Source organism: Tamandua tetradactyla, chromosome 5 (genome assembly GCF_023851605.1).
Source record: "Tamandua tetradactyla isolate mTamTet1 chromosome 5, mTamTet1.pri, whole genome shotgun sequence".
Taxonomy (NCBI): Eukaryota; Metazoa; Chordata; class Mammalia; order Pilosa; family Myrmecophagidae; genus Tamandua; species Tamandua tetradactyla.
The window spans coordinates 138,390,558-138,406,082 of NC_135331.1; the positions used below are offsets into that span (position 1 = coordinate 138,390,558).

A 15,525-nucleotide genomic window follows, 5' to 3' on the forward strand; every position below is an offset into this window, starting at 1 on the left:
CATAAGAGGAGATGCAGAAAGACAGTGAGACAAGCAGAAAAGGCCATGTGAAGACATAGACAGCGATTGGAGAGATGTACCTACAAGTCAAGGAATGTCAAGGATGGCCAGAAACCATCAGAAGCTGGAAAAGGCAAGGAAGGATCTTCTCCCAGAGCCTTTGGAAGGAGTGACCTAGCTGACACCTTCATTTTGGACTTATGGCCTTAGGAATTATTTCTTTTGTTTTAAGCCATCCAGTTTGTGGTATTTTGACACAGTAGCCCTTAAAAACTAATATGCCTCCTTTGAAATGAAATACACTCAGAATAGAAACACAGCTCTTTCCATGCCTAGTGCAGTCAGGGCTCATTGTCCCAAAAAGCATTTGAAGCATGTAAGCTCCACAGCATTGGATACTGGACAAACTGACTGGTGTGTTTGTTCCTTGTCCATCCGCTGGTCTCCATAAGTTTTGAGAATGTCTCCCTCCCACCTCAACATTTTCTTTAGGAGCAGACTTAAGTGCATCCTGACAGGAGATGAAATAAAGATCTGTATGCAGTGATTCATAAAGAGTGATGGCAAGGTCTCAACTGATATAACTTATCGTGCTGTTTTTATGAATGTCATCGGCATTAACAACACCAGGAAGAATTTCCATCTGATGTATTATACCAAGGGTCGCTTTGCCATTCATCATTTTACACCTGAGGAGGCCAAGTACACAGTGTGAAAACTGAGGAAGATCTTTGTGGGCACAAAAGAAATCCCTCATCTGGTGACCCAAGGTGCTCACATCATCTGCTACCCTGAACCCCTTATAAAGGTGACTGACATTATTCAAATTGATTTGGAGACAGACAAGATTACCAATTTCAAACACCACAACTACATGGAACCTTGAGTAGGGCATGAGATGTTGTAGGTATATCAGAGTGATGCCCCGATAAATCCCAGAGTAATCTGAACATTGAATAAAAATGTATTTGCAAAGTCCCCTTGGGGGAATGGCAAGAAAGTGGGAAAATTCAACTTCCCCATTTGGAGAATTCCTGATTTACTCACAAGCAGTGAGGACAAACCAAAACAATGGGCCAAGCCCCCAATCTTAAGGTTTGTTCATATGAAACTTATCCCCGCAAAGGATAGGCTAAGCCTACTTAAAATTAGACCTAAGAGTTACTCCCAAGAGAACCTCTTTTGTTGGTTCTCCCAAGCAAACTCACTGCCCTCCCCCCTCTACGTGGGACATGTCTCCCAGGGGTGTGGACCTTCCTATCAATGTGGGACAGAAATCCTAGAATGAGCTGGGACTCAGCATCAAGGGATTGAGAAAACCTTCTCAACCAAAAGGGGGAAGAGAGAAATGAGACAAAATAAAATGTCAATGGCTGAGAGATTTCAAACAGAGTCAAGAAGTTGTCCTAGAGGCTATTCTTATGCATTATATAGATATCACCTTTTTAGTTAAGGTATAATGGAGAGGCTGGAGGGAACTGCCTGAAAATGTGGAGCTGTATTCCAGTAGCCATGTTTCTTGAAGATGATTGTATAATGATATACAATGTGACTGTGTGATTGTGAAAACCTTGTGTTTGATGCTCCTTTTATCTACCTTATGGACAGATGAGAAAAAGATATGGATTAAAAATAAATAGGGGGAGCAAATGTTGAAATGAATTCAGTAGATTGAAATGCTAGTGATCAATGAAAGGGAGGGGTAAGGGGTATGGTATGTATGAATTATTTTCTTTTTTCTTCTTATTTCTTTTTCTGAATTGATGCAAATGTTCTAAGTTATGGCCATGATAATGAATAATACAACCATGTGATGATATTGTGAATTATTGATCATATACCAAGAATGGAATGATCATATGGTAAGAATGTTCGTGTTTGCATGTTATTATGTTTTCAAAAAATTTTTAAATTAAAAAAAAAGATTACCAATTTTAAAAGTTTGATACTGGAAATGTGTATGTAGACTGGAGGTGCTAACCTGGGAGGAATTGGTATGATCACTAACAGAGAAAGACATCCTAGCTCTTTTGATGTAGTTCATGGGAAAGATGCCAATGGCAAAAGCTTTGCCACCCAGCTTTCTAATATTTTTGCTAATTGGCAAAGGCAACAAACCATGTATTTATCTTCCCCAAGGAAAAAGTATCCACCTCATAATCGCTGAAGAGAGAGATAGGAGACTGGCAGCCAAACAGAGCAGTGAGCGCAATAATCTCTAGGTGACATGGATGGAGAGCTCTTTGTGGCTAAAGGTAATAAAGCATGATTAATTGGCAAAAAAAGAATAGCACCACAAGTTTTGGCCAGGTATTAAAAATTGCTCCCTGAAAATCCTATAAATTTTTTAAATAAATTAAATTAAATTTATAATAGAAACTAAGTACATATATTTAACTTTAAAATCATATAATAACCATATGCTCATTATAGAAAATGAGAAAACATAAATAAGCAGTAAATGCATTTATCCTAACCATTGTTTTTCTCATTTATTAAACCAGGATAATATATTTATGACCAGGTTCATGTGGGAATTAAATGAGGTAAATGGATAGAATGTAGATAAATATTAGATAAATAGATAGTCTTGGGTATTGAATCATGTTGCCCATAAAGACATGTTCAAAGCCTAACCCCCGGTCCAGTGGGTATGAACTTAGTATAAATGGGCTTTTCAAGTCCTCACCCAAGGTTGGTCTTGGGGGTATAGACTAATTTGTAAATAGGATCTTTACTTACAAATAAAATTGGATAAGACCAAATTTAATGGGACTTGGCCTTCACCTAGTATCACTAGAGTCCTTAAAAGTAAAGGAAATTAGGACATGAAAATAATAGCCACAAGAGACAGAAAGACAGTTGACTATTTGTTAGAAGATTGCCAGCAAGCCACTACCAGAATTCCACAAACTTTGGAGAAAGACTGACCCTTGATTTTAGAATTCTAGTCTCTGAAATTATGAGACAATAAATCCCTTTAAATGACTCATTTGTGGCATTTTGTCATAGCAGCCCTCACTAACAAAGGCAGATAGAGAGCTAACAGACAGACAACCTGCCCATTGTGCCACCATCCAGCAACAACCACTGCCAAGCTACTGAGAATCAGGAACAGTCGGTCAATTACAATTTCTTGAATTTTATCAAAGAGCTGTATTTTTCATCTTTATACAACATTGTATATCCAAGCTGTTTTACAAAAGGAAGGATAATCAGGCACCAACTAAGTTCATGGTTAAAATAAAGATTATAAATTATTCTCATTTTTTTTGTGAATTAAAAAGGTGTTTCTGAAATAATTCTCTGTATGGCTTTCCAAAGTAAAAGTTATTTGAGATCTTAATTTAATTTGGACTTAAGGATGAGCATTACTAATCAATAATTTTCTTAAATCATACTTCTTTGACTTCAGAAGGGACTTCAAAAGCCATCTGCAGTTGTCTTTTCCCTTTTTATTGTCTACCTCAGTAGACACCAGCCACATGCCTCCCCAGCTGACAGAGGTGTTCTGGATGCCATTGGTCTTTCTTAAGTGAAGGAATCTTTCTCTGGATGCCTTAGTTTTAACATTTTTATGACCTGAGAACTGTAAACTTTTTTTTTTTTTTTTTTTTGCATGGCCGGCACCTGGAATCAAACTTGGGTCTCCAGCATGGCAAGCGAGAAATCTGCCTGCTGAGTCACTATGGCCGCCCAGAACTATAAACTTTTAACTTATTAAATCCCCTTTCTAAAAAGAATTTAGAAGTCGCAAGTTCTGGCACTCAAAATCGATAAGCTTCTTTCCAGGGGGGTTGGGGATGATTTTTAATATTAGTCCATACTGCACGATCCTCTTATCTTAAACAGCAGTAGAAAGGACAGAGAAAATTGAAGACCTACATTTCTAATGTTAACAACTATGGGAGACTCAGTAACAACATTTTTTAGTAATGATTTCTTCATTAATACAATAAGGAAAATGCAGTACATACTTTTTGCTTATTATGGCATTTGCAAGTATATGTGTAAAATTTTAAGATTCATGTTACTTTTCATGAATTCTAAAAAATCAATTTGTAAAACAATAAATTTCAAAGTGCATATTAACAAGTAGCTAGAGAACAGTAACTTGAAATTTATTGCTTCCCTGTATGTATGTTCTATTTCACAATAAAAAAGAATAACATGAAAAAGAAAAAATCAGTTTGGAGGTTAAAGTACAATCAATTCATCATAATTTTTTTTCTTTTTAGTAATCAACTTTATTGAGGTATAATTTACATATAACAAAAAGCACTCATTTTAAGTATATATACACACATATATGTATATGTATGTGTAATTTTAGAGAAATTAATCTCCTCTAATTTTTATTTAACTGTACATACACATTGTGATGTTCTATAAATATATACATTTGTGTAACCCTTGCTACAATCCAGATACAGAACATTTCTAAAGCTCCCTAAAAAGTTTTGTGGTGTCCAGTTATAAAGAGTGAGCCTGACCAACTCAAGCCTCAGATCATCACTGACCTTATGACCTCTATAGATTAGATTTGTCTTCTCTAAGATTTCACATGAACTGAGAATGTACTTTTTTTGCATTTAACCAGAGAAGTTGTGGTTTTACAGAGAAATCATGCAGAAGATATAAAGTTCCCACATTTCCATCTCACACACAGTTTTCCCTATTATAAACACTTGACATTAGTGTGGTGATTTTGTTATAATTGATTTAACATTATTACTATAGTTATACTATTAAATGGAGTCTATAGTTTACATTAGGCTTCACTGTGTTGTACACTTCTGTGTTTTTTTTTAAATTTTTATTCTTGTAACACATATACAACCTAATATTTCACATTTTAAGCACTTTTAAATATACAAATCAGTCGTGTTATGTACATTCACAATGTTGTGCTACAATCACCACAACCCATTAAAAATTTTTCCAACAGCCCTAACAGAAACTCTGTACCAATTAAGCATTAACTTCCCACCCCTTAACTTCACCTTGGCCTCTGGTAAACTGTATTCTAGTTTCTGAGTCTATGATTTGGCCTATTCTAATTAGTTCATATCAATGGCTTCATATGATATTTGTCTTTTTGTTTCTGGCCGGTTTCACTGATGTCTTTCAGGTTCATCTTTGTCACATATAGCAGAACTTCATTCCTTTTTACAGCTGAATAATATCCCATTGCATGTGTATATCCCACAATTTGTTTATCCATTCTTCTCTTGACGGAGACTTGGGTTGCTTCTATTTTTTGGTAATTGTGAATAATACCACTGTGAGCATGGGTGTGCAAATATATGTTTGCATACCTGAATTCAATTATTTTGTGAAGTGGGATTTGTCAGGTTATGTGGTAATTCTATATATACTTAACTTTCAAAGGAACTGTTAAATTGTTTTCCATAGCCCATGCACCATTTTATATCCTCACCACAATGAATGACTGTTTTTATTACTCCACATCCTCTCCAACACTCATTTTCTACGTTGGATTAAATTTAACAGTATGCTTTCTGGGGTACATACAGCTTCAAACCACCACACACCACCCGCTGGCCGCAAAATAGACATGTTCTTTCCATATGAAAAATACTACACTTTTCCATCACAATATCCTAAAAGCCAGGAATCATTTTAAAAACAATGCTTAGCAGTGGGGATAACCAAATCAATAGGCTGAGCCCTCAGTCTTGGGGTTTGTTCATATGAAACTTATCCCTGCAAAGGAAAGACTAAGTCTACTTAAAATAAGGCCTAAGAGTCATGCACAGGGAACCTCTTTTGTTGTTCAGATGTGGCCTATCTCTCTCTCAGCCAACACAGCAAGCAAACTCACCACCCTCCCCCTATCTACGTGGGATATGACTCCCAGGGGTGTGGACCTTCCTGGCAACGTGGGACAGAAATCCTAGATTGAGCTGGGACTCAGCATCAAGGAATTGAGAAAAACCCTAGAATGAGCTGAGACTCAGCATCAAGGGATTGAGAAAACCTCAACCAAAAGGGGGAAGAGAGAAATGAGACAAAGTGTCAATGGCTGAGAGATTTCAAACAGTGTCCAGAGGTTATCCTGGAGGTTATTCTTATGCATTATATAGAGATCCATTGGTTGTTTAAGAGTGTTGTTTTAATTTTCATCTATTTGTGAATTTTCCAGCTCTACTTCCATTATTGATTTATAACATAGTCATTGGAATAGATACACTGTATGATTTCAATATTTATAATTATTGAGACATTTTGTTAATTAGCACTTGGTCTGTCCTGGAGAATGACTCATGTGCACGAGAGAAGAATGTGTATTCTTCTGTGAGGTGGTCTATATTATGTCTGTTAGTCTAGTTGGTGTATAGTATTGTTCAAGTCTTCTAATTCTTTATTGATCTTCTGTATAGATCTTCTATCCACTATTGAAAGTGATATATTAAAGTCTCCTACTATTAATGAAGAACCCTCCATTTTTCCCCTAAAATCTGTCATTACTTGCTTCTTATATTTTGGGGCCCGGCTTTTAGTCTCAATATATACATTTATAATTGTTATGTCTTCTCATTTAAATTACCCCTTTATCTGCATATAGAGTCCTTCTTTAGAGATTCTAACAGTTTTTACTTAAAATCTACTCTATTTGATATTAGTATAGTTATATCAGCTCTTCTTGTTACTATTTGCAGGGTATATATTTTTTCATATTCAACCCACTAGTGTCTTTGAATTAAGGTGAGTCTCTTATAAACAGCATCATGTAGTTGGGCCAGCCATTTCTTGTGCAATCTGTCAATCTCAGCCTTTCTACTAGAGATCTTAATTCATTTATTCTTTAAAGTAACAAACAATATTTCAGGAATTTCTTCTGTCATTTTTCTATTTGGTCTTTGTTCTTATACTTGTTATGTTCCTCAATTCTTCTGTTAATGCCTACTTTAATATTTATTTGTTGTTTTTTGTTATAGCATACTCTTTTAACTCCTTTCTTATTTCCTTCTGTATATAACTTTTGGATTTGTTTGTGGTTACCCTGGAGCTTAAATTTAACATCCTAAATATTTAACACTAAGGTTTTATTTGATACCAACTCAACTTTAGTAGCACACACACTTTTCCTATACCCCTTTATCCCCCCACCTCCTGTTATACTTGCTACAAATTATATCTTTATGCATTGTATGTCCAAAGTCATATATTTAGCATTACTTTTTTATGCACATGCATTTTAGAACCTATAAGAAGTAAAAGTGGAGTTACTTACTGTATTAGTTAGGGTTCTCTAGAGAAACAGAATCAACAGGGAACACTTGCAAATATAAAATTTATGAAAGTGTCTCACGTGACCATAGGAAAGCAGAGTCCGAAATCCACAGGGCAGGCTGCGAAGCCGACGACTCCGATGGATGGCCTGGATGAACTCCACAGGAGAGGCTCACCAGCCAAAGCAGGAATGGAGCCTGTCTCCTCTGAGTCCTCCTTAAAAGGCTTCCCATGAGTAGATTTAGCATCACTAATTGCAGAAGACACTCCCCTTTGGCTGATTACAAATGGAATCAGCTGTGGATGTAGCTGACATGATCATGACCTAATCCTATGAAATGTCCTCATTGCAACAGACAGGCCAGCTCTTGCCCAATCAGATAAACAGGTATCACAACTTGGCCAAGTTGACACCTGTCCCTAACCATGACACCTACCAAAATGCAATATGATAGTACCAGCACTGGTATGATAGTAGCAGCACTTATAATTAAATATAATTTATATATGGTTACATTTACTGGAGATGTTTACTTCTTTATGCCACTTCGATCACTGTTGAGTGTTCTTTCCCTTCAGTCTGAAGAAGTTCCTTTAGCAATGCTTGTAGGGCAGATCTGGTGGTGATGAACTCCCTCAGCTTTATCTTGGAATGTCTTAATTTTCCCTCATTTTTGAAAGACAGTCACCCAATATAAAATTCTTTGTTGACAATTGTTTTATTTTGTTTTTATTTTGCAGCACTTCAAATATTTTACCCCATGGTTTCTGATGGGAAAATGAGTCTTAGTCTTATAGGGGATCCTTTCATATAACATGATGCTTTTCTCTTGTAGCTTTTAGAACTCTCTGCTTGCCCTTGGCATTTGACAGTTTGTCTACTATTCATTTGGGTGTAGTCCTTTTCGAATTTTTCCTTTTGGGGGTATTTTGGGCATCTTTAATGCATATATACAAATATTTCCTTAAATTTGGGAAGTTTTTTGCCATTATTTCTTTAGCTATTCCTCTTACCCCTTTGTCTCTTTCTCCTCTTTCTGAGACTCTCATAATGCCTATATTGGTATGCTTGATAATGTCTTGCTGGTTTGAAAGGATCATGTACCCTAGAAAAGCCATGATTTAATACTGATCCATTTGTGGAGGCAATCGTTCTTATCACTATTCAGTATTGTACTCAGATTAGATTATCTCCAGGGAGAAGTGACTCACTCAATTTGAGTATTATCCTGATTAGATGGAGATGTGACTCACCCATTGTAGGTGGGTATTTATTAGTTTACTGTAATCTGCTAAAGGAGGAAGCATTTTGGAGAAAGCATGAGAGCAAGAGAATGATGAGAGCCAGAGACCTTGGAGATGAAGAAGAATTGCCCTCAGAAAGGCTTCATGAAACAAGAAACCTGGAGAGGAAGCTAGCAGACATCACTGTGTTCACCATGTACCTTTCCAGTTGAGAGAGAAACCCTAAACTTCATCAGCCTTTCTTAAGTGAAGATAACCTCTTATTGGTGCCTTAATTTGGACATTTTTATAGACTTGCTTCAACTGGGACATTTTCTCGGCCTTAGAACTGTAATGTAGCAACTTATTAAATTCCCCTTTTAAAAAAGCCATTCCATTTCTGGCATATTGCATTCCGGCAGCTAGCAAACTAGAACAATGTCCCATAGGTCTCTTAGACTCTATTCACTTATTTTTTTTTTCCATTCTTTTTTCTTTCTGTTCCTCAGCCTGAATAATTTCAATTTCCTCATCTTCAACATCACTGATTCTTCTTCTACCAGCTCTTATCTGCTGCTGAAGCCATTCATGGAAATTTTTATTTCAGTTATTGTAACCTTCAATTCCATTATTTCTGTTTAATCCCTTTTATTATTGTTGTCCCTTTACTGAGATTATCCTATTATCCATTCATCATTTTCCTGATATCTTTTAGTTTTCTCCACACCTTCCTTTAGTTCCTTTGAGCATATTGAAGATCATTTTTTATGTCCAAAGTCAGTTTTCTTCGTTGATGGTTTCTGAAATTTTATCTTGCTCTTTCAAATGAGCCACCACTTCTTTCTTTGTCTTGCAATCTTTTGAACATACTGTACATTTTAATATCTTAATGTATTAACTCTGGGACTTAGTTCCTGAGCTCTTTATTCCTTGAGTTTGTAATCAGCTAGGGATATGACATAGTACCAGGAATGAACAAAATCAAACAAACAAAAGTAAAATGCACCTTTCAGTATGGGACAATTAGAGTTTTCTTTTTTGTTTTTATTTCTTTTTTGGACTAATGGAAACATTCTAAATCTGATCATGGGGCGGTATGCATAACAATGATACTGTGAACCAGTGATTGTATACTTTGGATGGTTTTTAAGCTGTGTGAATGTATCTCACCAAAATTGCATTAAAAATATTCGTTTCGTCATCTTTGCAAATTGGCTTTGTGTTGGCTGGTGCACTCCTTCTAAGTTTAGCCCTGCTATCAGGAATAGCTGTCCAAGGCAAAGGTGAAAGGTTCTCTTAATTCTCTTAGTCTTCTTAGTCTTCCATGTCTTTTCCTGGGCTTGCACTTGTGACCATAAGAAATTCTTCTTTCATAGGAACCAAATTGCCCCTCTACTTCCCAGGAAATAGAACCTCCCACCTCCCAGGTGTTCAAATGTGTCTTTCCCTCCCTTCTGGGTGCTGTATTGTAGGAAATCCTTTATCCAGGCTGTTTTGTCTTAGTTTCTTCTTTCAATGCTTTAGATGTGAGCAGGCTGCTTCTGCCTGCAGATTAAGTTCTGGGAGGGGAGCCAGAGACCAGTGTCCTTGATTCACTCTTCCAGGCTGTTACCCAATAAAGACACCAACAAATATGCATCCCAATAGGAGCAAAGGAGTTATTACACTGCTCCCTCTAAAACTTAGCCAGGCATCCACGGTGGGAGCACAGACTGGCTCCCTACCATGAATGAGGTGGGGGAGGGGCCAACAAGAACATCATAAGCTTCTCTTACAGTTTTTAAATTCAGTTCTTTGATTTGGCACTCACCCATTACTATACCCCATATAACAGCTTTCCAGACTTTTGAGAAAGATGGCTCTGCAAGTTTTTGCTGGTTATACGAAGATTCTCAAAGGAATGGAACTCTGTGAACAGTCTTATATCACCATGCACATAAGTCAGAAGTCTGCATATGTATTATAGTGTTGGACTTCTTTGGCACAGTCTATCATCTTTGAGATTCATGCATGGTGTTGTATGTATAAGTAGTTTGTTTCTTTTTATTGATAAGAAAGGTTTCACTGTTTCAATTATACCACAATTTACTGATCTTTTGATCAGTAAATTTTAAATTTGATGGGAATATAAGTTTCTTCCATTGAGAGAAAGCATTTATTTATTTATTATTTATTTATTTATTTATTTATTGGGGGGGGGGGGCATGGTCCAGGAATCGAACCTGGGTCTCTCGCATTAAAGGTAGGCATTCTAAGCATTTATTTTTTATGAATAAAGCTGCTATAAACATTTGTGTAAAGTTGTTGAGTAGACATAAAATTTCTATTAATTTTTATCCCCTGGGATAAATATTGAGAAGTGGAACTGCTGAAAATGTATGCTAAGGTATGCTTAATTTTACAGAAAACTGCCATGTATTTTCCAAAATGGTTGTTTCATTTTATATTCCCACAAGCAATGAGATGAGAGCTCCATTATTTCACAACCTCATCAAACACTTGGTATTGTCAGTCTTTTAAATTTTATTCACACTGATGGGCATATAGTGATATCTCATTCTTATTTTAATTTGCATTTCCCTATTGACATTTCTTGAGTTTATTGCCTATTAATATACTTTCTTTTCTGAAGTTTCTATTTAAATTGTTTGCCACTTGTTATTGCTATTTGCTTATTGCTAAGTTGTAACAGTTATTTCTATATACTAGATACAGCTCTATGGCATACATATATATATATACGTATATATATGTTTGGAGGTTGTATGTACCCCAGAAAGGATCATGTTCTTTTAATTCGTTCCTGTGGATGCAGAATTATTGTAGGTGGGACTTTTTGAATAAGTTATTTCAGTTGAGGCCTGTCCCAGGGTGGATCTTAATTCTCATACTGGAGTCCCTTTAAAGAGGATAAAAGGAAGAGAAGAGTAGAGAAAAACCCCAGAGAAGCTAAAAGAGGAAACCAGAAGCTGAAAGTAACAAAACCCAGGAGAGAAGGACCCGGCCATGTGCCTTCCCATGTGATACAGGTGTCCTGGATGCCAGCAGCCTGTCTTTGGAATCCAGGTACCATCCTGTTGATCCCTTGAATTAGACATTTTCACAGCCTAAGAACTGTAAATTGTAAGTTAATAAATCTCATTTTAAAAGATGATCCATTTCTGGTATATTTTAGCAGCTTTAACCAACCAGAAAATATATATAATATTTTCATCTATGCTGTGATTTAACTTTTTAATTTCTTATTAATATTGTCCTAAGAGCAGAAGTTTCAATTTTGGTGAAATCAAATTTATCAAATTTTCTTTTTGAGTCATTCTTTTTATGATCTATTTAGGAAATCTTTACCTCTCTCAATTTTACAAAGACTTACTCTTATTATATCTTCTAGAAGTTTTATACCTTTAGCTCTTAATCTTAGGTTTATGATTCAGTTTCCAGTCATTTAAATGTATGATTATTACATATATTTATATCAGTTCATGTTTTTTTTTCCAAGTGAATATTCAACTATTCCAGTATTATTTGCTGAAAAGTCATTTAATTACCTTGGCATCTTGTCATAAATTAATTAATAATATATGTCTAGGTCTATTTCTAGTCTCTCTATTCTGTTGCATTGATGTATATGTTTATCCTTTTACACATATATATTCGTGTATATGTAATAGTGTAGATTTGCAATAAGACTTGAAATCATGTAGTTTAAGTCTCCAAACTTTGTTCTTTTTAAAACCCATTTTGACTATTCTAGGTTATTTAAATTTTCATGTAAATTTTAGAATAAGTTTGTCAATGTTTTATAATGGAGAAGCAGCCTATTAGGCTTTTGATTTGGACTGCACTAAATTTTTAATTCCAGTGTTGGAGAAATGATATCTTATCAATAATGAGTCTTCCAATCCATGAAACAGATATATTGCTTCATTTATTTGGGTCATTAATTCATGGCATAAGTGAATAAAAGCAGTTTTAGTTCTAATTCGTATGTCTAATTCATTTTCTTGCCTTATTGCACTGGCTATCTAATCTCCAATAAAACAAAAGAGAAGTGGTGAAAGTGGATATATTTGCCTTGTTCCCAATCTTAGGAAGAAAACATCTGAGCCAGACCCAGATATGACAAAATGTTGAAAATATTAATAAGAAATTTTAAATAACAAAGATTAACATACTGAGAGAATAAAGGTGAAATTTTCTACCAGTCTAATAATACTTTTCTTTTAATCAGACCGGTTCAACCATTTATATTCAATGTCATTATTGTTATGATTGAGTTTAAAGTCACCATCTTTGCTATTTTTTCTGTTTTTCTCATCTACTTTTTTATACTTTTTCCTCTTTTCTTTTCTGTTTTTGTATTGACTTCATTAATCATTCCATCTTATCTCCATTAATAACTTTCAAGTTATAAATCTTAATATTTTATCCTTTCTTGGTAACTTTATGGTTAAAAATGTGTACTTTTAGCTTATGACAGTCTAATTTCAAATAACATCATATTACTTCACATATATTGTAAGAACCAATAATGCAAATACAGTAAATTTCTACTTTCTTACCTTTTGTTCTTTATGCCATTGCTACATTTTGCTTCATCATATGCTATGAATTCCAAGATATGTTGCTATAAATCTTTATTAGTCAGTTATGTTCTAAAGAAATTTTAAATTATAAAAAGTATTCTTTTCATATTTACTATGTATTTAACATGTCTGGCACTCTTCACTCCTTTATATAGATGTGAGTTTGCAATCCTCTTTCTACCCAAAGAACTTTCTATAATATTTCTTGTATTACTTATGGATGCTGGCAATAAAATCTATCAGCTTTCGTGTGCCTAAGAAAGTTGTGTTCATCTCGATTTTTAAAATATATTTTCATTATATTATTTCTTTCAAAATGCTAGAGTTATTGTTCTAATATATCCTAGAAAAAAGTCTGAGATCAACCTTAATAGTATTTTTCCTTGGGCCTTTTTTTTTTTTTTTGTCTGTTGCTTTTTAAATTTTTTCTTTATCTCTAGTTTTCAATAATTTGATTGTGATATGCTTTGGTGTGATTTCCTTTGTATTAAACCTGCTTGAGGTTTTTAACATTTTAACTGTAACTCCCTCCCCAGTTCAAGGATTCTAAATAGAGCTATTTTTTTTCCATCATTTTTTTTCTCTGTGTACTTCATTCTCGGTAATTTCTATTTCTTTGGGTTCAACATTGCTGTTTTTCCTTCCGTAGTGCATAAATTACTGTTAATCTCATTCAGTGAATTTGTCATTTCAGATATTGAATTTTTTACATTTAAAAGTTCCATTTATTTCTTTTTATATTTTTCCCATTTCTCTCCCATTATGTTCAGATTTTACCTTGTTCTTAAACACAATTATAGCACACATTTAAAATTAATTCCATCATCTCTGTTATTCCTCATTCTATTTCTATTGAGTAATGTTTCTCCTGGTTATGGTTATTCTGGATCTTGTTCAATCTATTAATTTATGATTCAATGCTTGACATTGTATTGTCACACTAAGGAGTATCTGAATTTGTCTTTATAAAAAACAGTAGTGAACTTTGGAATATCAAGAAATTAACTTAGTTTGGGGATCCCTTGATTCTTTGACTTGTGTTTATTCATTGCCAGAATATATCAAAAGTAGTCCTTATTCTGAGGGTAGTGTAGACTTACAGCTAAGGCATGACTTTCTCAGTTCTCTATGATTTCTCCAAGTGATCAGCAAGATCTCTCCATTCTGGCTGGCCAGAGTTCAACTATTTCCCTGTTGTGTGTTATTTTATAGCTCCTTAGTTGATATTTGCCTGGCCTTGGGGAATTTCACCATCTACATGAACATCTAGGGTTCAGCAAAGGCTCAAGTGAATTCCTATACAGATTTCTGGAACTCATTTTTGCTTATTTCCTTCATTTTCAGAACTCTGCCTTGCAAATTTCAGTACTGTAGCCTCTGAAAGAAATCTCCTTAACTTAGCAAATCCAATATGCTCTTCTTAGGGTCCTCACATACCACATTCCGAAAGATGCCTACAGAAAGAAAACCAGGATTATTCTAGAGTTTATTTCATTTGTTTCCCTTCTTTCTGATGATCCTACACTGCCTGTGTTCCAATATTTAATAACAGTTGCTTCATACATTTTATCAATGTTTATCACAAGAGAATAAGCTTTTTTTCTCTTACTCCACTATAACCAGAAGCAAAAGTCTACCAATTTATTGTCACTGATCGGCATAATTGAATACTAATACTAACAATAATAACAACAATGCATCAAGTATGATTAAAAAAAAAAAAAAAAAAAAAACATGAGTTCTTTGCCCAGTGCATTCCAATGACCAATTCTTGAGATACCGGGGTTTCAACAAGAGAAAGAGTTTATTGCTAGGTGCCAGCTGGAGATCAAACAGATTATAAGCCTAAAAAAAATCTGTCTCCCTGAACTGCAGTAACTGATAGTTTTATTGTTTCAAAAAATGGGTAGGTTTTAGGATAATGAGCACAATGGCTTGAGATGAGGATGTTAGAGATGATCTAATTATTGAGCATGCACAGAGTGATTACATGCTTAGTCACAGAACATATGCAAGAAAATGGTGGCCTTCGTATGATGATGGGTGTTATTTTTAATATTATAATGAGGTACAGCTTAAAGTTTAAGCTACTGTACATGTCAGGCAGGTCAATTTTAGTCAGATCCAGCTACATCTAGTAAGATGGCTTTGGAAATAGGGTGGGTTAGTTCTGGGCTGACTCAAGTCCCTTCTTTAATAAACATTAGGGGCCGTCTTTAGTGATCATAAGACTCTAAAGTTGAAAAACAGGATAAGGTGGTTATAAGTGGGGATCAGTCACAAGGTTTTTACAAGATCAGTCACAAGGGTTTTAGCACAAGATAAAGGCTATATTGTTATACAATCATTAACAGAAATCAAGGCAGCTGGATTCCAGTTTACAAATTTCAGGTATTTCCCTCTGTCTATTCTAATATAATAGAAAGTAAAAAGAAATATCCATATAATGGTTCAGTGA

At 34.9% G+C, this 15,525-nt stretch overlaps 2 pseudogenes; both read left to right on the forward strand.

Annotated features, from left to right (window-relative positions):
• Positions 1-328: 328 nt before the first annotated feature.
• On the forward strand, positions 329-2,222 carry LOC143683333 (small ribosomal subunit protein eS4, X isoform-like; annotated as a pseudogene).
• A 5-nt stretch (positions 2,223-2,227) lies between these two features.
• The window catches only part of LOC143683334 (adiponectin receptor protein 1 pseudogene), a 43,573-nt pseudogene continuing 30,275 nt past the window's right edge, over positions 2,228-15,525 (forward strand).